Source organism: Micromys minutus (genome assembly GCF_963924665.1).
Source record: "Micromys minutus genome assembly, chromosome: 11".
NCBI lineage: Eukaryota > Metazoa > Chordata > Mammalia > Rodentia > Muridae > Micromys > Micromys minutus.
In genome coordinates, this window is record NC_137980.1 from 21,867,273 (window position 1) to 21,893,259 (window position 25,987).

At 38.9% G+C, this 25,987-nt stretch overlaps 2 pseudogenes across 2 annotated transcripts in view; one reads left to right on the forward strand and one right to left on the reverse strand.

Annotated features, from left to right (window-relative positions):
- LOC308427109 (sodium/potassium-transporting ATPase subunit beta-3-like) overlaps nucleotides 1–25,987 on the reverse strand; it is a 47,822-nt pseudogene that overhangs the window by 15,737 nt on the left and 6,098 nt on the right. The gene's annotated exons all lie outside the window — the stretch shown is intronic.
- Nucleotides 10,341–11,154, forward strand: LOC308427305 (complement component 1 Q subcomponent-binding protein, mitochondrial-like; annotated as a pseudogene). The gene has a single exon. The product of its transcript is annotated as a complement component 1 Q subcomponent-binding protein, mitochondrial-like (transcript).

Consider the following 25,987-nt stretch of genomic DNA (forward strand, 5'->3'; position numbering starts at 1 on the left):
AATAGGTCAGCAAAAGAGGCAACACACAGCCATAGCTCTCTGCAAACACATAAATCACACAATAACACAAGATCAAAACTGCCATCCAAACAAGACAAATCCAGAAAACAATATCAAGACCAATTATCACATCAAACTTAGAAGCCTAAATAGCAGCATAGGAATATAAAAGCTAAAAGCCAGGAGAATATGTCACTAAGAAATTCAAATAAATCACATCACAGCAGGTAAGTAAAAGAAAAAAATCCAACAGATATAGTGCAAAAGAGATTGTTGGGGGGAAGAGGGAGGTGTGAGCACCTGGAGATGGGAAAGAGAGAAGAGGAACTATAGCCAGGCAGACAGAGAGAGAGCAGAGAGAGAGAGCACCATAAGGATAGAGAAAGAAAATAGAGAAGGGGCGTGTGTAGAGAAAGGAAAACAAAAACAGAGCTGCTGTAGCCAGAGGCCCATGAATACACAGCACACCTGACAACAGCAGAAGGTGATGGAGCCAGGGAAGGTGTAGGGAGCCGTTGGTGCCAGTAGATGCTGATAGCTTCTGTCCTATATGCAGCCAACATAGCCTTTCCCCTCAGTGCTCATTATATAACAAATAAGTCATAGCTCACTCTTGGGGCACACTAATGAGCCACTGGAGGATGCACCAATCAGGTAAAAACACAAGTCTCTTAGGCATATATATATAAGCAGTGCATTTTGCTTCCACGTGGGATCTTCTGCTCAGAATTTTGTAAAATAAAGGTTGTTCGCAGAGAATCCTGTTGTTGCAGGCCTTTTCCTGCTGGCAGGATGTGGGGCGTGCCACAGGAAGGACCTAAGTAGTTGTTAGGTGTAAGACAGATCATTGAAACTCTGCTGCTGAGGCCCCTTGAGACTAATGTCTCTGCCCGCGCAGCCAATACCCGCGCAGCTTGTGTGCACCTGGCTGTAGCCTCAGAACTGGCTGGTTGTAGACTGAAGGCCCAGAGCCTCTCAAATGACCCCCCTATACCTGTCTCCTTAATGTATTCTATAGAAGACAAAAGGGTCTGGACAAAAACTGAAGACTCAAAGAATACACCCATGATGATTCTGCTAATAAGCCAATGGTCCAAAATATGGGTAGATTAAGAATCAGCCATGAAAGTGAAGTTATTCGGAGGTCACCGCCTGATCTAGCAAGTGAGGAGCACAACAAAGGACCGCACAACTTGCTGATCCTTCCCATCACCCCAGCTCCCCTGCTCACCCCCTTGTGCATTCACATGCTTACCATGTCTCAATTTCAGTTTCCCTGAAGTCCCCTCACAGCACACAACAGACGGATCAGAGCAGGACAGAGAGAGCAGGACAAAAATCGTACCAGCACAGACAAAGGAACACCTGGAATGGAAACAGGAAGTCCCAGCCTCCTCCTCTGACTGGCAGGTCAGCCTGAGGATTTAATTGGCTAGGTAGTATTTCTAAAGGTTAAAGGGTGCATTTGGTAGAGGGCCACAGGTTTTGTGGATCTAAGAGTTGTTTTGTACCCCATTAGCATTTGTGTCTCTTCTCCTAATGTACTGTTACCCCACCCAGCCCTGGGAAGAACCACAATTCCAACCATTTGATGCCTGATGCTCCCCTCTGTGAGCAATGATCCTGCAGTCAGCAGGTCCTGATTTCAGACTTTCCCTGAAATTTCCTCACTGCAGAGGACTTCATCTTTCTGTATTACGGTGAATAGCTTGCACTTAAGATGCCGAGGAGTATGTGATGCAGAATTTCTGTTATCCAACTTACAGATTTATATAATTATTCAGGTATCCACCTCATGTCCATGGAATTAAAGTGTTTTTTTTGTTTGTTTGTTTCTTTGTTTGTTTTTTTGTTTTTGTTTTTGTTTTGTCTTTTTGTTTTTGATTTTGTTTCGTTTTTTTGTTTTTTCTTTTTTTACAATCTGAACTGCCTTTTGTCCATCCAACCAGTTGTGCTGGAGCAATGAAACAGAAAGTTCTGGAAACCTGCACTGTCAGGTACATGAGTTAGGCATGCTAATTTTCTTAGGATGCTAGACATCCATGCAAGGCTTGTGATTTCTCCAACCAAACACAGAATCATTGTTTGTCAGTTTGAAAGACATATGTCACCTCTCATCTAGGATAGCAGTGTAGATTAGGCTTGTTATGTGGCAACAGATGACATATTCAACTGAGAAGCCACACGAGGTTCCAGATGTTGGTAAGAGAATAGTATTGGTCCAGGGAAACATTGTAGGGAGGAACCTTTCTACTAGCTGGAGTAGATAGTCTTCCTCAGTGATCACATGCATCTGTTGGAGAGAGTGTCTGTGCACAGCTAAGAATGGAGAGGGTCAGTTAATGCTGCTCTTTTATTGCAGGAGGTATCAGAGCATAGTGCAGAAGTGTTTCTTCCAGTGCTTTGTTCTTGTGAAGATCCTTAGAAAGACTCTGACTTCTGAGACTGACAGTGAGTCAGAGAGCCAAGGTGTGGGTCTAGAAACCTTGTGAATCTCCATATTGGTGCTGTAAAATCAATGATAAAAAAGAATCTACTGTCACATGATTTTCATGTCAGTTTAGGGTCCGGTCCTGACCTGCAGAAGCTGAGACGTCTTGTTTTCCATTCCTCACTTACTCTGGAATCTCTTTATCTGAATTTCTGATGTAATTCTATTACTTTGTGATACAACTGAGATATTTTGCACTTTTGCTATTGCACTTTCCTTTCCAGTCACTATAGAAGCCCAGACCAAACATCACCCGAGCAAAGGTTAAGGGACTGTGTTTGAACATTTTTAACTGAGCTGAAATTGTTGTAGGACCAAGCTGCTCTTAAAGTATTCTGCACCTGTCTAGAAAATTAGTCAGAGTTCAATAGAATAACGACCTAATAGAATGTTTTCCTGTATACGTCAAGGGTATTGTTTACAATGACTCAGAGGCTTTGGTGGTCCAGCAAATTCATCAGTAACTAGATATGAAGGCAAAATCTTAACATACAGTAGTTGTTCAGTCCACAGGGCTGGATATCTGAGCTTCTCCTTACAATATGCTGGAATTCCAGATAAGCTGGTGCTAATGCCAGCGCAGGAATGGACTTTCTACCAAGTGAGAGCAAGCAGCTAAAGAACAACAGTCTCCTCTTTCCCTGTCATTACGTATTCTTAAAGTGCAAGTCGTGGCCCAGATCACTGGTGAAGCTTTTCAGCTCAAACATGTGGATTACAGCTGTGTCTTCCCCATCAATATCCAGATTAAAGGCCTGTATTTCTGCCTCAAAGATCTGCTTTCCATATAGATCTTCCCACTTTAAAATAAGAAAATAAACCTTTCAGGTGTGTTCCTCCATTTTGGGGTTTTAATTACTTCCAGATATAGCTAACAATCAAGATAGCAATATCAACATCACCCTATGCCAACTTCACACATTCATATCTTCTTATATCATCATTAATTTTCCAATGAAAAGGACATGTCATAATAATGCCTAAATGTTCCTTTTTCACCAGAAAGAAAAATCATTATATGTTGTAACAATTGATGATGGTGCCTGCAATGATTACACTACCCTTGTACAAATACAGACACATAAAAATGTTATAATGCTTCCTGGGAACATATTTTTAGTGTCTCAAATTCAAGTATTATAACCATTAATAGTCTCTTTATTGATTGACCAATCGTATTGCAGTAGTATTATCAGGAGATACAACAAACCACTAGTTCTTAACTTTTGGGCCACAATCCCTGTAGGATGTAAAAACACGTTCACAAGTGTTGATCACCTCCATATCAAATATTTTTATTACAATTCGTCAAAGTTGCAATATTATAATTAGGAAGTATCAACAAATTGATGTTATGCTTAAGGGTGTTTCCATAACATAAGGTTCATGACTCAAGTATCCCGGCATTAGTAGGATGGAGAACCACCAAAAAAATCATCTACATTCTAGACTTAAAAATTTTAACTCCAATGTAGAAGGAATTCATTTTACTCATTCCATTATATTGGCCAATGATTCAGGGAATAATCACACACTGACAAACAAATGTATGATCATCACTACTGCATGAAACTCTGAACTGTGGTGATTTCCCTTTACTGGTGTCTTTCATGGTTGTGTCAGAAACATGTTTTCATGATGCAGTTGTTCACTTCAGGGTAGTGTCTGCTTAACAGGCATAACCTTAGTAAACCAGGAACTCCTCATTTCTTCCTCAGTCATTGAAGATCGGGTATATACCAGAAATGTCTAGGTGCATGTATGATAGCTTAGAGAATGCCCAGGAGTAGAAATTATAGACATCTAGGCAGCTTTTTATGGAACTGTCTTATATCTTCACTTCATGGTCAGGGTGCTGGGTTGCTGCTGGTATCTTTTGAGCCACTTTGCACCCAGATCATGATTGTCAGCTTACATTTTGTGTTAACTTGATGGACCATTGTTTTTTCAGTTTGTATAAGATGGAATAGGTGTTTTATCCAGGAAATGATGAAATACACATGCAAAAGAGACAACCCTAAAAGCTAAAGTAATTAAATTCCCCCACTACAATTTATTTTAATATTTTTATTGATTCTACATGTTCTTCCTGAGCTTTTACACACATATAAAAACCCTAAGTAAACAGGCATATGTATGTATTTTATGTATTCATATGAAATTTTTATCCACTTCCTTTTTTCATTTTTATTGGATATTCTCTGTATTTGCAGTTCAAATATTATATCCTTTTCTCCACTCTAATACCTCTGCCCCTCTATCCACTTTGATGAAAATATTTGGAGTGGAATGAGACAGGATTTAATTGGGCTTAAGCTAGCCTCAAATTTATTAGAATGCTGAGCTGGGTCTTGGCCTTATGGTCCACCTCCCTTATCTTTTGAATTCTGATTTCATTAGCATGAACTAACACAGGGAGCACCTGTTGGCTTTTAACTTCCATGTCTAATAATGGGTTACTGGAACAATTGCTCCCCTCCATCTTCTTCAAAGAAGCTGTCTGAAAGCACACTACGGCATTTTCTTTATAGAACAAGAGCCATGACAACTGCCATCTTACTTTCCATCCCATTTCAATCATTTGGAACAAACAATAACTACACCCATCATCTTGTGGCAATATTTGAAGGTTTCCTACCCCACTCATATCATAAAAGTACTGAATCAAAGACGAAAAAACTTTATATGCATAGTAAGCATTAAAGCACAGGAGTCAAGCAGATACCATCCCTCTATGCTGTTTTGTCTACTTCCCTATTAATAACCATGAGTTATCACTTGCCATGTTTGCCTAAGCTGCTCACACTCCCAGGCCAGCTCTCCTCACCATGCACTCACAATGCACCTACCCCATGGCACCTTCTTCCTCTTCTATCTCTTTCATGGTGTCTTTCCCATACACCAAGCCTGGAAACTGAAGCAACAGCTTTCTTCTCCCGAGTTTTAGGTTTTGGCATGTTTATTAAGCAGTCATGGAGGGCAGGAGAGAAATAGTAAAAATGATGTAATTATAATCCCAAAAGTTATTGTAAAAAGTTGAAATAGTCTTCATGGCCATGTTGCCAGAGTCTTCGATTTTGTATTAGAGTACATCAAATATTACTTATACCTTTTCTCTTAGGCTGAAAATTTTAAACCTAGAAAATAATATCTCTTTTATACAGGGCAACATCATAACACCCAGATTTCCAATTTTGGTTGAACACATGTAACTTCAGTAATTTGGTTTAACATAATTTCAATTTTTAATCCAGAGTATACCTTCTGCCTACTTACTCTGAATCTGATCACATATTCACATACTGCAAGTCTCAATACATACAAGAAAATTAAAATAACACCATGTTTCTTATTAGACCACCATGGATTATAGAAGGATAAAGGCAAAACAAGAAAGAATACAAAGCACACAAACTCATGAAAGCTGCACACCGCACTACTGAATGAAAAATAGGTTAAGACAGAAATAAAGGAAGAAACTAGAGACATTATAGAATTCAATGTAAACAATATGTAACATGCACAATCTTATGGAACACAAAGACAAAACTGTGGTGCACATAAGAAAGTTGATAGCACAAAATGCCCACATGAAAAAAACGAACAGCTATTGTGATAGTTTGCATATGTTTGGGTCAGGGTGTGGCACTAGTAGAAGTTGTGGCCTCGTTAGAGGAAGTGTATAACTCTGAGGCTTGAGGATGCTCTCTCTGTTCCTGGCTTTGTTTGGATGAAGATGTTCAGTTCTTAGCTCCTTCTCCACCATGCCTGCCTGGATGCTGCCATGCTCTCACATTGATGATAATGGACTGACCCTGTAAGCCAGCCTCAATAAAATATGCTGATTTATAAGACTTGCCTTGGTCATGGTGTCTGTTCACAGCAATAAAACCCTAACAAAGACAGAACTTGGTACCAGGGACTTAAGTGTTGTGATAGGGCTGACCACACTTTTGTTTGGAAGAATGTGGATAGTGGAATTTGAATTTGTAGAGCTGTGGAAGGCATTAAATGGTTATAATGAGCTATCCTAATAGGAATATGGAAGGCTTTGTTGCTGAGAATGATTTGAATTTCATCTACTTGGCCCAAGTGGTTTCACTGGAAATTTTTAAGTCTGAAGACTAAAGACAGTTTTTGTAGTATTTTGGTGAAGAACATGGCTGCTTTTTGCCCTAGTTCAAAGAGTCAGCCTGAGGCTAAGGTGAACAGATTTAGAATCATTGTATTAAAGAGAAAGTCTCAAAAAGGCTGTTGTAAATTCTGTTGTGTACTGGCCTAGACCAGCTCAGACAACCAACAGGTTCTCGCAGAGCTGGAGCTAGGATTGAAAGAAAAAAGACAAAGTAGTTAAAGTTGCAGCATGACTTCAGCCTGGCTTGAGGCCTCAGCCTCATGGCCAAAGCAAAGCTTGGTTTAGTAGGTCTCTTCCTAAATCACTTTAATTACATGTGAAAAGGTAACATCAGTTATGAGACAGGGATCAAGTAAGTTAGCAACCAAAAATCCTGTAAACATCTTAATGGAGGTCAGGTGAAAAGGTCAGAGACAAAAATACATACTGCTGGGCATAGGTTCTGAAATCTGCCCTACCCTGAGCTGTAGTCCTAAGGATATTGCCTCAAGCTTCAATTAAGAGAGTACTTCCCTATACCAGCTTCTTAAATGCCCTGCCCTTACCTTCAGATGTAGCTGTTCTTCCTTATAGCCTTATTCTTGAGAGCCCTCCCTAGAGATACAGATGACAATCTGCCTGATACTGGCCCTTACAGGTTGTACCACACAAACCAGATTCCTGCCTTGGCTAGCCCCAAGATGTCCTGGGATAATATAAATATTACTCTGCCATGAACTGGTCAGAGGTGCCAAAAGTGCTCTCCACAATGTACTAAAGTTAACTTCTATGAAGACTATTTAAATGAAAAGGAGCAAGTTGGGAAAATAAAATATATACAATATATGGTTCAAGTATTAAGGAGACACCAGGAGATGAATCCTGTGTTCAATAATATTAATTTGAATAAAAGGAGTAATGACCTTGGGATAAGATCCCAACTAGCTAAGTTAGCTCCAGGAAATTTAGTGTGATCCTTTAATCTCCAGAAGGAAAGGCAAACAAGTCTCTGAGATATTGACGAGCTGAGAACAGAGCAAGTTCTAGGTAAAAAAGCTTAAATCCAGTTGTGCGGATACACATCATAATCCCAGAAGGTAGGCATAAAGATCTCTAAATTCAAAATCAATATATAAAGAAAGCTCAAGGAGAGCCAAGCTCAGGTAGTAAAGGAGTTTGAAAAGAGGAAGCTAGTAATAATGTAATACAACAAGGGGGTCATGTTCCAGCACCTACAAGCACCAGAACTTAGCAGCATCAGCTAACTGTCCCTGGCTTCATATTCAAGAGGAGAAGGAAACTCCTGGGAAAAATGATGCTGGTTATCTGGAGCTAATTAGTGGTGATTAAGAGGGGATGAGCAAACTGAAATATGATCTTCTGGAATAGCTTTTTGAGATCAGAACAATGTTGAGTTCCAGAGATAGCCAAGGGAGGAGCACATGCTGCAGCTGTACTTGGTACTGTGGAAGATTCACCCAGCTGGTACTGGTTTTCTAGGAATGAAGGCTTCATGAAAAACAGCTGAGGCTTGGGACTATGAGAGGACGTGGAAGGACATTGGTGAAAATGCAGCCTCAGTTGTAGTTGATTATCAAGTACTGAAGGGTTCACGCCAAGTGTTTGATGCTTGGCACCAAGCAGGGAGACTATGAGAGACTATTGGTGAATACTAGGTGTAAAGAAAGCACCCTGTGTCCTGGAGATGCCAGTATCATAAGATGATAACCAAGCACTACAGGAAAGGTGGAGTCATTCATTGAGCTTAAAGTGCTACAGTGGGCAGAGCTATATGAGGGAATCCAGCCCTTTGGAGGATGCCTGAAGATCATGTGTAGATCTCAGACATTGAAACAATGAGCTGTAACAATGAAGCTGCCTTCGAGACCCAAAGACATTAAGGATCCCATAGCCATGGGATATCTGACCAGGAAAGCTGCTCACAGGGAGTGGAACAAGCTCAAGTGAAAGAAGTTTGTTGCAGACAACAAAGATGAATAAGTTGAAGATCTGAAGACCTCTTTGACATCATACATGGAGATGGCAGAGTATGGAGTTTGCCCAGCTAGTTGTCTGTCTTTATTATGGATTACAGTGAAGTGATTGAATAAATATTAGAAAGCGATTTTGACCATTGGACTTTTAATTGCTATAGACTGTGGGGATTATGGAATTTGGACTTCATGTACTTTTCTATTATTCTATGTTTAGTTATGCCTCCCCCAAAGACTCATGTGTTTGAACAAGCCTATGAGGGGCAGGAATGGAATATGATGATTTGAATAAGCTAGGTTCAAGGAGTCACAGTATATGAAGGTGTGGCCTTGTGGAGGAAATGTGTATCTACTGATCTGTGCTAGGAAATTCTTCACCTTGCTGTTTGAGGGTGATCTCTCTGTTCCTGGTTTCCTTTGGACGAAGGTATTGAGCTCTCTGCTCATACCTGTCTGGACGCTGCCCTGCTCTCACCTTGATGACAGTGGACTGAGCCTGTAAGCCAGCCCAAATTAAATGTCATTTTACAAGACTTGCCTTGGTCATGGTGTAGGTTCAGTGCAATAAAAGCCTAATTAAGACAGCTGTTATACTGGCAATGTAATAATACACTATAAAGTCTACACCAGAAAGAAGTGAATGAGCAATCAAAAAAGGGAATAGATATCAAGAATTTTTCAAATGGGGGCTGGAATCAATAAAATATAAAGAGAATAATAACACAAAAATTAATGAAATATGAAATTGGTCCTTTGAGCTTTTTATTTGACCAGATAGACAAACCTTTATTAAAAGATAGAGTATATCCAAACTAATGAAATATAATATAAAATGGAAAAAAATTAACAGACAGTGAAGAAATTTAGGGAATGATGAAGACATGATTTTTAAAAGCCTCCACTCCACTCTACTGAAAATGTAAAAGAAATTGATAATTTCCTCAATAGTTTTCACTTACCAAAAGTTAAATCAAACTAAAATAAACAACTAAAATGGTGTAGACATCTAAATGAGAGAGAGAGAGAGAGAGACAGAGAGAGAGACAGAGAGATAGACAGAGAGAGAGAGAAAGAAAGAGAGAGATAGAGAGAGAGAGAGAAAGAGAGGGAGGTCATTAAAAATCTGCCACCAAAAGTCTCAGGGCCATGATATTTACAGTGGTATCCAACCAGACATTCAAAGAATAGTTAATGAGACTACTCAAAGTATTAAACAGTATAGAAGTAGAAGAGACACCAATCAATTCATTTTGTGAACCCCTGATTACTCTAATATCCATTCCATAAAAACTCAGCAACAAAACAGAATTGCAGACCAATTATCATGTAAAACCACAAATTCAGATAAAAAATAATGAATAAAACAACAACAACAAAAAAGAAATAAAACTGAAAAAAACATCCAAAGATCACCCAGCATGTTCAATGGGGTAGGATTCACTAAAGAGATGCAGGAATGGTTCAACATAATGTGTTTAAGTATAAGAAAAATAAAATAAAATTAAAGCAAGTACTCACCTAATTGGATGATGAAAAATTCACTGACAATATCTAACCCCAATTTATAATAAAGTTCTTGGAATGGTTATGGATAAAAGGGACATACCTAAACATAAGAATGTCACTTTACAGCAAACCTATAGCCAACATTACATTAACTGGATAAAAATTCAAATTAAGGCGCGAGGTCACAAGGTGTCTTGTCCAGGTCTTCCTTCCCTCTGCACGTGTCCAACCTGCAATGCTCCTGCTGCTGCACTGTGTACCCCGCGCCCTGGGAACCTCTGCCATGGGCCTCTGAGCCACCATCCCGGCCCAGCCTCTTGGGAATCTACTGCAGCCCATGCCAGGGCCATGCCTCAGGCCCTTGGGTTTGCGCTCTGGTCTTCTGCAGCCCTGGGTTCCCTGCGCGTGCTGCTGTGGTGCTCTGCACACGGAAGGAGACAAGGCCTTTGTTGAATTCTTGACTGATGAAATTAAGGAAGAAAAGAAGATCCAGAAGCATCAGTCCCTTCCCAAGATGTCCGGAGATTGGGAGCTGGAAGTGAACAGCACAGAGGCGAAATTATTGCACAAAGTTGCTGGAGAAAAAATCACTGTCACTTTCAACATTAACAACAGCATCCCTCCAACATTTGATGGTGAGGAGGAGCCCTCACAGAGGCAGAAGGCTGAAGAACAGGAGCCGGAACTGGCGTCAACTCCCAATTTTGTGGTTGAAGTTACAAAGATTGATGGCAAGAAGACCCTTGTACTGGACTGTCACTATCCTGAGGATGAGATCTGACACAAAGATGAGGTCGAGAGTGATATTTTCTCTATCAAGGAAGTTAGCTTTCAGGCCACTGGAGAGTCTGAGTGGAGGGATACAAACTACACACTCAACACAGATTCCCTGGAATGGGCCTTGTATGACCACCTAATGGACTTCCTTGCAGACCGAGGGGTGGATAACACATTTGCAGATGAGTGGGTGGAGCTCAGCACAGCCCTGGAGAACCAGGAATATATCACCAGGAATATAGCACCTCAAAAGTTTTGTTAAGAGCCAGTAGAACTGTCAGGTACTGAAGGCTGTAATTTAAATGGTAAGCTTTGGCCAGTGAACAAAAGCTACCTTCACATCAGAATTGTGCTTTGAAATGGCAGTCATCCTAATATATGGGGGGGCAAGTTTAATTTGTTGCTGTTACACTCCCATTTACTGTTTTTTTGGGGGGGCTTTGTAGACTTTTGTATAACATGAGGATGGACAATAAATCTATCTTCTCCAGGGGAAAAAAAATTCAAATTAATCCCACCAAATCATGAACAGGGAAGGGTGGACCATTCTCTCCATACCTACTCAATATACTGTCTAAAAGATTAGCTAGAGCAATAAAACTGAAGGAGGTGAAAGTAATATAAATTAGAAAGAAGGAAGTAAAATTATCTTTTTAAATTTGATATTCTCTGTATTTACAGTTCTAATGGTATTCCCTTTTCCTTGTCTCATCCCCACTCCCCCTCTACTTGTTTCCATGAGGGTGCTCCCTCTCCCAACCAACCTTTCCACTTCAATGTCTTGGCATTGCCATATGTTGGGAAAATGTTGCTTTATTGGAGCAAAGGCCTCTTCTCCCATTGATGCCAGACAATGCTATCTTCTGCTACATATGCAATTGGATCCATGGGTCTGTCTATGTGTGATCATTGGTTGGTGTTTTAGACCCTGGGAGCTCTGCAGGGTTTGAGTGGTCAGTAATGTAGTTCTTCCCATCAGGTTGCACACCCTTTGTGCCCTTCAGTCCTTTCTCTAGCTCCTTCATTTGGGACCCCATATTTAGTCCGATGGTTAGCTGCAAGCATCATCAACAGTATCTGCATGACTCTGGTAGAACTTCCAAAGAGGCTTCCCTATCTGGTGTTTGCTAGCAACCATTATTGGTATCAGCAATATTGCTTGTGTTTGGTGGCTGCATATGTGGTAGATCCCCAGGTGAGGCAATCTCTGAATGATGTTTTCTTTAAAACCTGCTCCTCTATTTGACCCTGTATTTTCTCCCATGTAGCTTTGTTCTACTTTCTAAGAAGAGCATAGGCATCCAGATTGTGAGCTTCATAAGGTCTGTTAATCCTGTTTTGGTTTTTCAGAGCTTTCTGTGCTAGTATCTGTTAATCAGTGATTGCATATCACTGGGTTACCTCACTCAGGATGATTGCTTCTAGTTCCATCCATTTGCCTAGAAATTTCATAAAGTCATTGTTTCAAATAGCTGAGTAATACTCCATTGTGTAAATGTACCACTATTTTTTTTTATCCATTTCTTTATTGAAAAACATCTGGGTTCTTTCTAGCTTCTGGCTATTTTAAATAAGGTTGCTATAAACATGGTGGAGCATGTGTGCTTGTTATATGTTGGGGTGTCTTTTGAAGTTATGCCTAGGACAGGTATAGCTGGTTCTTCACTTAGTACTATGTCCAGTATTCTGAGAAACTGCCAGATTGATTTCCAGAATGGTTGTACTAGTGTGCAATCCCACCAACAGTTGAGGAGTGTTTCTTTTTTTTATACCCTTGCCAGCATGTTCTGTCACCTGGGTTTTTATCTTAGTCATTTAGACGGGTGTGAGGTAGAATCTCAGGGTTGTTTTGATTTGCAATTCCATGATGACTAGGAATGTTGAACATTTCTTTAGGAGCTCTCAGATATTCGATATTCCTTAGTTGTTTGGCTCTATACCCCATTTTGGATAGGATTATCTGATTCTCTGGGGTCTAACTTCTTGAATTCTTTGTATATACTGGATATTAGCCCTCTACCAGATGTAGGATTGGTAAAGATCCTTTCACAAAATGTTGGCTGCCATTTATCCTCTTGACAGTGTCCTTAGTCTTAAAGAAAGTGTCCAACTCCATGAGGTCACATTTTTGGATTCTAGATCTTAGAGCATAAGCCATTGGTGTTCTGTTCATTAAAATTTCCTCTGTGCTTATGTGTTCTAAGTTCTTTTCTTATTTTTTCTTCTAATAGTTTCAGTGTATTTTTATATGGTTTGATGCAGAAGTTTTTGATGCACTTGGAATTGAGCTTTGTACAAAAAGATAAAAATGGATAGATTTGCATTCTTCTGCATGCTGACTGCCATTTGAATGAACCAGCACCATTTGTTGGAGATTCTGTTCTTTTTCCACTGAATATTTTAGCTCCCTTTTCAAAAATCAAGTCACCACAGGTGTGTGGGTTTATCTTGGTCTTCAATTCTGTTCAATTGATCTGCCTGCCTGTGTCTGTACTAATACCAAGCAGTTTTCTTTTTATTATTATGATTGATCTATAATATAGCTTGAGGTCAGAGATGGTGATTTTCCCAGATCTTATATTGTTGAGAATAGGTTTTGCTATCTTGGGTTTCTTGTTATTCCAAATGAATTTACAAATTGTTTTTTCTAGCTCTATAAAGAACTGAATTGGATATTTGATGGGATTGCATTGAATCTGTAGATTGGTTTTGGAAAGACAGCCATTTTTACTATGTTGATCATTTCAATCCATGAGCATGGAAGATATTTCCATCTTCTGAGATATTCTTCAATTTTTGTTTAGAGACTTCAAGTTCTTCTCATACAGAACTTGAAGTCGGAATGGATTGTTTGGTTAGGGTCACAGCAAGGTATTTTATAATGTTTCTGATTATTGTGAAGTGTGTCATTTCACTAATTTCTTTCTCATCCTGTTTATCCATTGAGTAGAGAAAGGCGGTTGATTTCTTTGAGTTACTTTTATATCTAGCCACTTTTCTGAAGTTGTTTATCAGGTGTACGAGTAAATTCTGCTGGAATTTTGGGGATCACTTAAGTATACTGACATATCATCTGCTAATAGTGATATTTTGACTTCTTCCTTTCTGACTTGTATCCCTTTGAGTTCCATTTCCTTTCTAATTGCTCAGGCTAGGACTCTTTGTACTACATTGAACAGGCAGAAGGAGTGTGAGCAGCCTAGTCTAGTCCCTGATATCAGTGGGATTTCAAAAACAATGACTTAACAAATTCTTAAGAAAATGGATGCATCTAGAGAATATCATCCTGAGTGAGATAACCCAGTCACAAAAGAACAGACATAATATGCAGTCACTTGTAATGGGATACTAACCCCAGAAAGCCCTGAACACCCCAGAAACAACTCACAGACTGTGTGAAGTTCAAGAGAAAAACAAAGAATATATATTAATTAAAATAGATCTGTGTCACATCCCCTTTTCCTCCCTACAGGCCTTCACAGGTTCTCACCTATCTCTTCAAGTTAATAGCCTCATTTCCTATATTATTGTTACATATATACATATGGGTATTATATGTACCCTCAAATACTTAATTACAACCTTAAAAATGTATTCGTATACTTTTATGCAAAAATCCTATAAATTTGTACCTTTATCTTTTTCTTTTAAATAAAGTTTTTCAATAAAAAAAGAATTTTTTTCATCGGTTAACTCTGAGGTAGTGTCTGTCTCTCTCACTGAGATGAGTTTCCTGTATGCAGAAAAAAGCTGAATCCTGTTTACATTCGTAGTCTGATTGTCTAGGATTTTTTACTGGGGTATTGAGTTCACTAATGTTAAGAGATATTAAGAAATATTAAGGCTTGCCTGCAGATTGCTGAGCAAAAAGAGGAGTTGAAAGACTACTCCCTTTCCTGTGTGCAGGGTTTTCTGAGCCACCAGAGGAGCCTCAGGAGGGCTCTCCTTCCTGAGCCCACAAGGGAGAGGCCACCAGAAACTCTCAGGCACAGGTTGCAAGGTGCAGCCAGTTCACAGCCATCAGGAACTGGGCCTCCCAGGAGATTGCTGAGCAACCAGAGCAGCCACAGGAGGGCTCTTCCTCCTAATCCCAAGGGTGGGGCAGGTGGCCTGGAACAGCCTGGGAACAGACAGTTCAGGCCCAAAGCCAGAGCAGGCCCACTGCAGTCAGGACTCATGGCCTGCCTGCAGTTTGCTTTGCAATCAGAGAGCTGCAGGAGTGTTCTCCTTCCTGAGCCCACAGGGGAGGCCACCAGAAACTGCTGGTACCACAGTGCAGCCTGGGAACAGACTGACTCAAGGCCAGAGCTGTCCCACTGCCATCAGAACACACAGCCTACCGACAGAGAGCTGAACACACCCAGGAGCAATCTCCATCCTAATCCTACGGCACACAGGCACACAAGATAGACAAGCTCTAGACAGAGACAAGATCACCTAGCATTACAGGTAACAAGATGGAAGGAGGCAAACACAAAATCCTAAAGAAAAGGAAACCAAGACAACCTGGCAGCATGAGAACCAGGTTCACCTACACAGCAAATGGTGGCAATCCCAACATACCACCAAAACAAGATTTGGACTTAATATCATACTTCATGATGATGACGGAGGTCCTGAAGAAGCACGCGAATAGAACTCCCTTAAAGAATTACAGAAGAACTAGCAGAGCACACATAAACAAGTAGAAGCCCTTCAAAGGGAAACATAACACTTTATTTATTTGCATATGGTATGCAGAAGTGAACCAAAACTTCCCAAAGGCAAACCCTAGAACTAATAAATACTTTGAACAAAGTTGGTGGATTCATTTTTAACTACAAATTTTTTTTAAAAAAAGTGGCCTTCATATGTACAAATGTGTTTCCAGGCACAAACAAACAGACATTATAAAGTTTGAATTATTTGTTGACACTTGTCACATTTTTTCCCTCCATAATAAATAACATTGTGTCACTCAATGTAAGTATGTTGGCTAAGATGTTACCAAATTCTTTGTAGTCACACATTACTTTTGGTATTCCTGAAGGGCCTCAAAGACTATTGTGATATGCAAAGAACTTAGTAGATTAATTGCATAGTAACCAGTTTCCTCTTGTTTAGCAATACCAAAAAGTGGAAAAACTTTAAGACGTTGAGTAAGTTTATGTGGTTTCTCTGCATTATGACTTTTTCTCATGGTTTCTAGAAATACTGATACATGCAAAAGCTTTACCACATTGATTGTTCATAGGGTTTCCCTCTTTTCTATATTCATAGATAACTGTTTTGTAAAATGGTTTTATCACATTGATTACATTCGTAGTATTTCTCTCCGGTGTGTGTTCTGCTTTCCATTGGACTATGACTATGGTATAAGAATGTTGAAAAAAAGCAGAAAACTTGTCCTAAAAATGCCTTTTAGTTATGAATTTTCACTTAACTATAGGTTGAAACTAAATTCATGTCCCAGGTTATTGGGGACCTGTGTACTTAACAATATCTGGCCAGATTTCATTATAAAATATTTATTCCCCATAGATAATGCCTGTTCCTAACCATAATTTCTGTTATCTAGTTTTATTCCTTAAAATATAATGGCTGTTCCTAACCATAAAAGAACAAATAGCTAGGAAAGGCTCAGACATAAAACCTACAGTCCTTATCATTTGACATTGTTTAACAACAGAAGGAAATCCAGATTGGTAGGAAATGTAGCTGTAACTTGGCACCAATATGTGTGGTTTCAGGTTTGGAAACTGTGTACCTTTATGGCTCAGTTTAAGGACAGGGTAGAGTGTTGCAACTAAGCTTCAGAGTATAATTTTCTGTCAATGATTAAACAGTAGTGCCTAGATTACAAGAAATTTCTTATATTTTCCATTTCCTTGTGTTTGAATTGTGTTGGATCTCATTGGACCTCACAACATAAAGGGTTTACCACATTGCTAACATTCACAGAGTTTATTTCCAGTTCCACAATGAAAAAGACTACAGAGCTGTACAAAGGCTTCATTACACTAAACATTTTTATAAGGTTTCTCTTTAGTAAATATTCTTCCATGATACTGGAGACTACAGAATTGTGCAAAGGTGTGACCACATTAAATATACTCACAGGGTTTCTGTCTTCCCACTTCCATTGCTATGAACAGATATCATGACCAAGGAAACTATTATAAAAACAAACGTGCAATTGGGACTGGACACAGTTTTTAGAGGTTTAGTCCATTTTCATTATAGTAGGAAGCATGGCAGGCATGCAGACAGACATGTTGATGGAGAAGAAGATGAGAGTTCTGCATCTTGATTCAAAGGCAGCCTGGAAGTAACTCTCTTCTAGGGAGCTAATGGAAGGCTCTCTTCAGCCAGCACCATTTGGCACTTCAAAGCCCACACCCACAGTGATGTACTTCCTGCAACAAGCCCACACATCCTAAATAGTGTCACTCCCTGAGCCAAACTACCACAATGCACTGCCTGGCCCCACATATGCTTGTTCAAACATATGAGTGTGTGGGACCATACTTAAGCATAGCATAATGCAAAGTACATGAGATCCAACTTCCAAAGTCCCAATCATCTATGGCAGTCTCAAAAACGTTAAGAGTCCAAACTTCAAAGATTCTTCTGAAAGTTATCCAATCATTTAAGTGCAATACGTTATATTTTCAAAAACCAAAAGCACATCACATATCTCTAAATTCACAGTATGTACTTCACCACTCTTAAACACCATTGTGAGGAAATATTGAAGCAAAAGAAGCCCAAAAGCCAGCTGGGAAATCTGCAAACTTTGCATCACCAAGTCTGAAGTCGAAGAGTTCTTCAGACATCAGTTCCTTTTTGCTTTGTTCACTGCAGCACAAGTCTTCCTCTTAGGTGATTTTATTCTCTGAAAGCAGTTCTATTGAGCAGGTGTACTAAGCTTTGGCCTCTTAACGATCTGGGAGTTTGCAAGGTAACTTCAGTATTACAGTTTCTTGTTCTAGTATCTGGGATCCACACATAATTCTGTGATTCTCCAAAGAGACTGGGTCACTTCTCCACCTCTTTCCTCAATAGCACTCTAGCTTCTGATTGATTCCAGTTCACTGCTGCTGTTCTCGAGTTCAGGCCATGGTGGTAGCTTCTTTACTATACTGGGTTCTACTGCTTCAACTAGGGTTCACTTCTTTCTTCTCATATGCTCCCTTCATGGTGTCAAGTCTTAGCTGCTCTGCATGGCACCTTCATGCCTTTGACACCAATACCACCTGGGGGATTATTCTACATGACAAAGTCTAGCTACAGGGTATAACTTTGGATAACTCTGGAAAACAAATTCTTTGTTCTGTCTTTAAATATTTCTAGATATTTTTCCTATCAATGATGCTGGTTTTGGCATAAAAACAGCATTGATCAATGTAATTAAAGTGAATACTCACACATAATTTTATCTACATATGGATACCTGATCTCTCATAAGGATTTCTGAAAAATACAGTGGAAAGAAGACGGCACCTTCCACAAATGATGCTGGATGAACTGGACCTCTTCATGTAGAAGAACTGCAAATAGAGCCACATCCATCACCCTGGACACATTGAAACTGATAGAAGAGAAAGTGGGGACCAGACTTGAATATACTGGTACAAGAGACAAATTCTGTATGAAACATCAGTATTGCAGGAACTAATATCAAAAATTGCCAAGTGTGACTTCATGAGACTGAAAAGGCCCTGGAAGGCAAAAGACACAGTGAGTTGGACACTATGAAAGCCTTAGGAATGGAGAAAAAATTTTACAAACTCTAAACAAATGAGGCATAACATACAACATGTATAAAGAATGCAACAAATTACATGTTCAAAAAAATCAGTTAAAAATTGAGAACATGGTGCTACATAGATGGCTCAGTGGTTAAGAGCCCTGACTGCTCTCCCAGAGGTCCTGAGTTCAAATCCCAACAACAACATGGTGGCTCACAACCATCTGTAATGAGATCTGATGTTCTCTTCTGGTGTGTCTTTAGACAGCATTAGTGTACTTATATATAATAAATAAATAAAGCTTTTAAAAATGGGAAACATCTTAATAGAACATTCTCAACACTGGAATCTCAAATGGCCAAGAACACTTCAGAAAGGCTGATTATCCTTAGCCATCATGGAAATACAAATGAAAACTACTAGGACATTTCATTTTACATGTCAGAATGGCCAAAATCAATAATACAAGTAACATTTCATGTCAGCAAAGTGTGTAGAAAGGGAAACATCCCTCCATTGCTAATGGAGTGTGAACTAATACAGCTAATATGGAAATGAAGATTGTGGTTCATCAAAAACATAGGAATCAGTCTACCCAAAGACCTAGGTATATGACTCTTCCATGTATACCATACAGATTTTCACCCTACCACAATGTTATCTGCACAGTTATGTTGTTCATAGCAGGTTTATTCATTATATCCAGTATGTAAAATCAACATAGATACTTGTCAAGAGAATAAAAGATAAGAAAAGTGTAGAATCTTTACATAAATGTGTATTATTGAGCCATTGAAAAGGATATAATGAAATTTACAGGAAAAGAGATTCAACTAGAAAAAGACATTAAGTGAGGGAACCAAGACAGAGAAACAAAAACATAATCAAGGCTTAACAGTCCATAGATTCGTTGTGTAGATAGATAATATTCAAATGCATTAGAAGTCCACAGATTATGACGTCTGTTGAAAAGTTTTTTATTAAAGATCATATGACTAGAGACGTGTCTGCTCCTGACAGCACCTCTTCTTGAATTCTAAGAAGAAATTGAGCATCAATGGAGGTGATCCAATTGTGGTGAGACAGCCATAAGGCAAGAATGACCTCAATACATCTACAGACAAATACTGCCCAGAAAGAGACACATTATGCAGAATAGTCAACAGATAATCTTTCCTGAGTCAGAATTATCAGCCCTTCAAACATCTACATTAAAAAGGGCTGTCAGATATGATCCTGGACCACACGGCTGAAGACTGATGCTACAGTGTTTAAAAGAATTCGGAGAATGGGCTGGTATATCAGCAGTCTCTATAAATTGGCTAGTTTTAGAAGCTATTTTTTATGTTTCTCCTATATCAGGTAATATTAGTTGTTCTTGGGCTTCTAACTTTTTGAAAGACTGGTTGTTTCAGAGCCAAACCAGCTTTTTATCATTGAGAAAGACAATATAGATCTAAAATGGTGGTTTTCAGATGACATATAGTCTAAAACCAGGATATAAGTAAGGTGTACAATTACAGTCTTTTAGAATAAATGACAGAGTGCTTTACTTAATGGACAAAATTGTTAGACTGGGGGTTAAGGCTATCTTATACTTCATAAATTGTAGAATGATAATAGTTGTAATCATTTTATAGTTGAGGCAAAAGAACCTTTTAACTGGACAAAAAAGGAAAATTTGGTCTGTCCTGCTGCTGTTTCTAATTTGATGTTAATTCCAGTTCCCCAGGAAGCACTGCTTAGTCACTTACTCAGGTGACTTCAATAGAACATTGTTCCCATTTTACTTTGTAAAACTGAGGTGAGAGACAGTGATTAAGTAGAAGGGAAGGTGGAGTAAGAGGTTTGAGGAGGAGGAGAAGGGGTGCAGAGAGAAGGTGGTGGAAGTAGATGAAGCTGAAACACATGGCCCGGAGAAACAGAAAGTTATAAGAGGTCTCATAGCTGGGGAATAGAGTAGGGTAGTAGGGAATCTGCGCACTCTAGGCTCACAGCTTGTATTCATATTAGCTGAGTTGTGTTTACATTGAACGGGCTTATTTGGGTTGAAGATGTTACTACAACACACATGATATTCATATTCATGCACACATGCAAATAATCCTATTTATTAAAAAATCCAATAAACAAACACTAGAGTTAAAGAAAAACATCATAGACCTGAGATCCAATGACTCTGAACACCAAGATAACTTTGATGTCCTGAACATATGGCATCCTGAAAAACAGAATATAGCCTATATATTTGGCCAATTTTCAAAATTAAAGTGTGGATGAAGAGTTCCACAAAAGCATATACTTATTCAAAAACAAAAACAACATAACAACAACAACAACAACAACAACACACAGACACACACACACACACACACACACACACACACACACATGTCAGGTGGCCTATGTCCATTCTATACCTATTACCAGTATAGGAAGGACTTCTTAGAGAAAGTTTGTCTTGAAAAGTAAAATTGAAAAAATTTAAAAATATAAAAAAGGAGGCTTCTAAAATAGATTTGAATATCAAATCTGTGCACTGTATCATATGTGATAAAGACAGAACTCACATGGTGGATGTACTGCGGCATGTGAAGAAGGCTGAAGGATCAGTTTCCACCATGACACACTGACACAAAGAACAATATTTGCCCTTTCTGAAGGAAATGCTGGGGCAAATCTGGAGCAGAGACTGAAGGACTGGAAAATGAAAATTCTCCCAAATAGAAACCCATCTCATGGTGAATAACCAGTCTTTGACATTATTGAGGATACTCTGTTATGCCCACACAAGGGTCTTCTATAAATATCAATTTGAGGCTCCACACTATACCTGACTGAAACAGATGCAGACAACCAGAGTCAAATTGGGATGGACTTTCGGGAGTCCTATTGAAAAGTTGGAGAAGGATTGAAGGACATGAGGGGATGGAAACTCCACAAAAAGACCAACAGAGTCAACTCAGTTTAACCATTGGGGATTTCAGAGACTGAGCCACCAACCAAGAAGTACACAGAATATGGACAAAGGATCGTGGCATATATGTAGCAGATAAGCAGCTTGGTGTTCATGTGGGTCCTCCAATGCCTGGACTAGGGGTTGTTCCTTAACCTCTTGCCTATCTTTGGAGTCTCATCACTTAATTGGCCTGCCATGTTGTGCTTTTCTGGGTGTGATTTAACTTAATCAAGCATAAACTTATAGGACTGTGGTGTGTGACTACCCCAGGCTGCCACACATCTTAAAGGAAAAACAGAGATTGGGGAAAGGGATACTATGAGGGGGAGGGGCTAGAGTGGGGACAGTCATCAAATGGTAATGAATATATGAACAACTGGAGAAAAAAAAAAGAAAAATTTTGAGCATACACATACATTTTCTGATTTCAATAAAAACATCAAGAAATGCACTTTCTTAAACAGCTACCATAAGTTACCTAAGGAAAGCCACACAGGACAAACAAGTGTTCAAAGACATGATGCTATCTAGAAGCTTTTTATTTCAATCAGTTTCTTTTTAACCTAGGTCACTATAGGCTCACACTCATGGACAGTTTTTTGTTTTATCTTTGGTGCAGGTAACCTCCATATATTGGGGGAATAGAAGGAGGAATTCCTCTGTATAACAAACTTACTCTCAAGAGTTTTGACTGTGGATAGCAACTCCATCTCTTACTTGAAGCATTTTATTTCTGCTGCAGGTGAGCGGTACACGTTCCCTCTCCCCACTGAAGGGCATTAAATGTATGAGCCCTCCATCCCTTGAATACTTAGAATGTTTTACTTCCCAGGTCTCTTGTACATTATGAAGGGTCCTCCCAACATTCTACCTCCCAAGGACACCTGTTTCCATTCTTTCTGCTGGCACTAGGGCTTGCATGCTTTTTCCCCAACCAATACCAGATCATGTTCCCTTCCCTCTCATTTCCTGTCTCTTCCAGATCCCCCCCTCCCTCTACCCTTGTGGTTATATTCTTCTTTATCCCAACTGGAACTGAGGCATCTTCATTTGGGCCCATCACCTTGTTGACCTAGGTGAGTTCTGTGGATTGTATCTTGGTTATTCTGGACTTTTTTTTAATATAATATTCATATATTTGTGAGTACATGCCATGCAATCCTATTGGGTCTGAGGTACCTCACTCAGGATGATAGTTTATAATTCCATCCATTTGCCTGAAAAATGCAGGATGACCTCATTCTTAATCGCTGAGTAGTATTCTATTGTGAACAGGAACCAGTTGAAACAGCTGAGATGTTCCAATGTCAGAAGAAAGGCTACAGAAAAATATGGTGCAGGGCAACACTTATTCAAGCAAACATTTACTGGGGATGACTTACAGTTTCAGAGGTTCAGTCCATTTTGATCATAGCAGGAATTATAACAGGCATAAAATGCTGCAGAAGAACATGAGAGTTCTGCACCTCGATCCAAAGGCATCCAGGAAGAAGCCATCTCTTACACAGCAAAGGCTAGAACCTATTGGTAACTTTCCTGTGGCTTCTCTCTTGTATGTGATCTTTTATGTCCTTGCAGATGACTGTGACTGGGCAAATGCTTTAAAAACTGATTGCATTCATAATGGTTCCCTCTTTATTTGATCTTTTATTTTTATGGAGACAGTAATGTTGTAAAGTCTTTGCTACAATTGTCATATTCATGGTGTTCTTTTCTAGTATGGAATATATTAAGTTTGGAGACTAGTGGCACATGCAAAGGCTTGAGCTACTAGATTACATTCATAAGGTTTCTTCTTAAAATGAGTTCATTTATGGTTTTGGAGACAAGAGATTTGTGATACTGCTGTTTATCAAATTTGCTAAACTCATGGGGATTTACTACATGATGTGTTCTGTTATGTTTTGTGGTTGACTGGAACTTAAAAGGCTTTGTCACATTGATCACATTCTTAAGGTTTCTCTCTGGTATGAGTTCTTTCACGATATTTGAGATGACTACATTTTGTAAATGCTTTTTCACTAATTACATTCATGAGGTTTCTCTCCAGTATGGCCCTTTTATGTGTTTTAAGACTTCCCCATTCCAGAAAGGCTTCTTCACAGTGAATTCATATGTAAGGTTTCTATCCAGTATGTGTTCTTTTATGTCTTTGGAGAGTTTCCCCCTCTGAGAAGGCTTTACCACACTGATTAAATACAAAAGGTTTCTCTCTAGTATGTGTGTTTTATGTGTGGAGGTGACTGGGTCTTTCAAAGGCTTTAAGATATCGATTAGTTCCATAATGTTTCTCTCCAGTATGGGTTCTTTTATGATGATAAAGAGCACTGTGACTGGAAAAGGCTTTACCACATTGATGACAGTCATAAGGATTCTCTCCTGTATGGGTGCTTTTATGTACTTGTAGGCTACTAAGTTGCAAAGGCTTTACCACATTGATTACATTCAAAAGGTTTCTCTCCAGTATGTGTTCTTTTATGTACTTGTAGGTTACTGGGTCTTGTAAAGGCTTTACCACACTGATTACATTTAAAAGGTTTCTCTCCAGTTTGTGTTCCTTTAGGTCTTTGTAGGTTACTCTGTATTGGGAAAGATCTACCACAGTGATTACATTCATAAGGTTTCTGTCTAGTATGTGTTCTTTTATGTAGTTGGAGTTGACAGTGTTTTGCAAAAACACTACCTCACTCATTACATTCATAAAGTTTCTATCCTGTATGTGTTCTTTGATATATTTGGAGATATCTTTCTTCTGAATAGGCTTTACCACATTGATTACATGTGTAAGGTTTCTCTCCTGTATGTGTTTTTTCATGTCTTTTGAGATGACCGGTTTCTGAAAAGACTTTACCACACTGATCACATTCATAAAGTTTCTATCCAGTATGTGTTCTTTTATGTCTTTGGAGTTGACTGGCCGTTGCAAAGGCTTTACAACAAACATTACATTCATATCCTTTCTCTCCAGTATGTGTTCTTTTATGTATTTTGAGAGAACTGGGAAGTGCAAAGGCTTTACCACACTGATTACATTCATAAGGTTTCTCTCCAGCATGTGTACTTTTATGGTTTTTGAGGTAACAGCCAAGTGCAAAGGCTTTACCACACTGATTACACTCATAAGTTTTCTTTCCAGTATGTCTTCTTTTATGTTTTAGTACATTGCACAGTCTTTCAAAGGCTTTATCACATCAATTCCATTCATTAGTTTTCTCTCCAGTATGTGTTGGTTTACGATGTAGGAGATGAACGCTTGTTGCCAAGATTTTAGAACATTGATTACATTCATTGTGTTTCTCTCCACTAGGACTTATTACGTGCCTGCAAAGAAAACTGACACATGTGAAAGCTTTACTAAAATCATTTTTTGCAAAATTCTCTTATTAATAGAAATCAATTTTATATGTTTCTCTAATGGTAAACAACCAGATTTTAAGGTTTTTACACTTTTTATGTTCATATGATCTCACACAATATGGCTTATATTGCCTCTTTGAATATACTTGTGATGCAAAGGGTGTTAATTGCCTTGCTCACATACATAACATTTCTTTTCTAGGTGTGGTTTCCATATAATGTATTGTACATCCAGAAAAATGAAGAACTTCGGCCTTTAAAAAACTTATTGCACTAATAATTTTCACTATACTTTAGGTCATACCATATTAACACTGTGAAGGACAAACAGAGGAGTTTCCAAATTTCTACTTTCTATAGAAATTTTCTGCAGTGTGACCTCAGGGATGTTCCCAGTAATGTCAGAAAATCAAATAATTGCAAATTTCTATAATATTCAGAAAATCTACCAAAAACAGAATACTATATATCATCTAATTGTTCTGGAACAGAAAGAGGCACTTTGCTTCTTTGAATATCTCTATGCACACATGACTTTCATATATTGTGACACTTGATATACTCTCAAAAAAAATGACAACTTAAAGGGTTCCATTTGAAGACACCACATTTGTATGTTCTTCCTCCTAGTTCTGAGGGACATGGATTTGGGCTGCTCCACAACAACATCCTTTTTGTCACTTCAAGATTGTATTTATTTTATGAGAAAAATGTAGCTATCTTCATGCGTGTAATAGGATATCAAATCATATTACAACTTGTTTAGAGACAATAAGTGGTTGCTAAGAATGGAACCTAGAATCTCTGGAAGAGCAGTTAGTGCTCTTTTTTTTATTAGATATTCCCTGCACTTACATTTCAGCTGCTGTCCCCTTCCAGTAATCCCATCTCCCTCAACCTCCCATTGCCTCCTTGAAGATGCTCCCTCCCCCAACAACCTCTCCCACCTGAGCTAGCACATGAGCATTCACCTATACTGGAAAAATGAGCCTTTACTGCACCAAAGGCCTTTCCTCCCACTGATGCCACAGAATGATATCCTTTACTGCATATGCACTT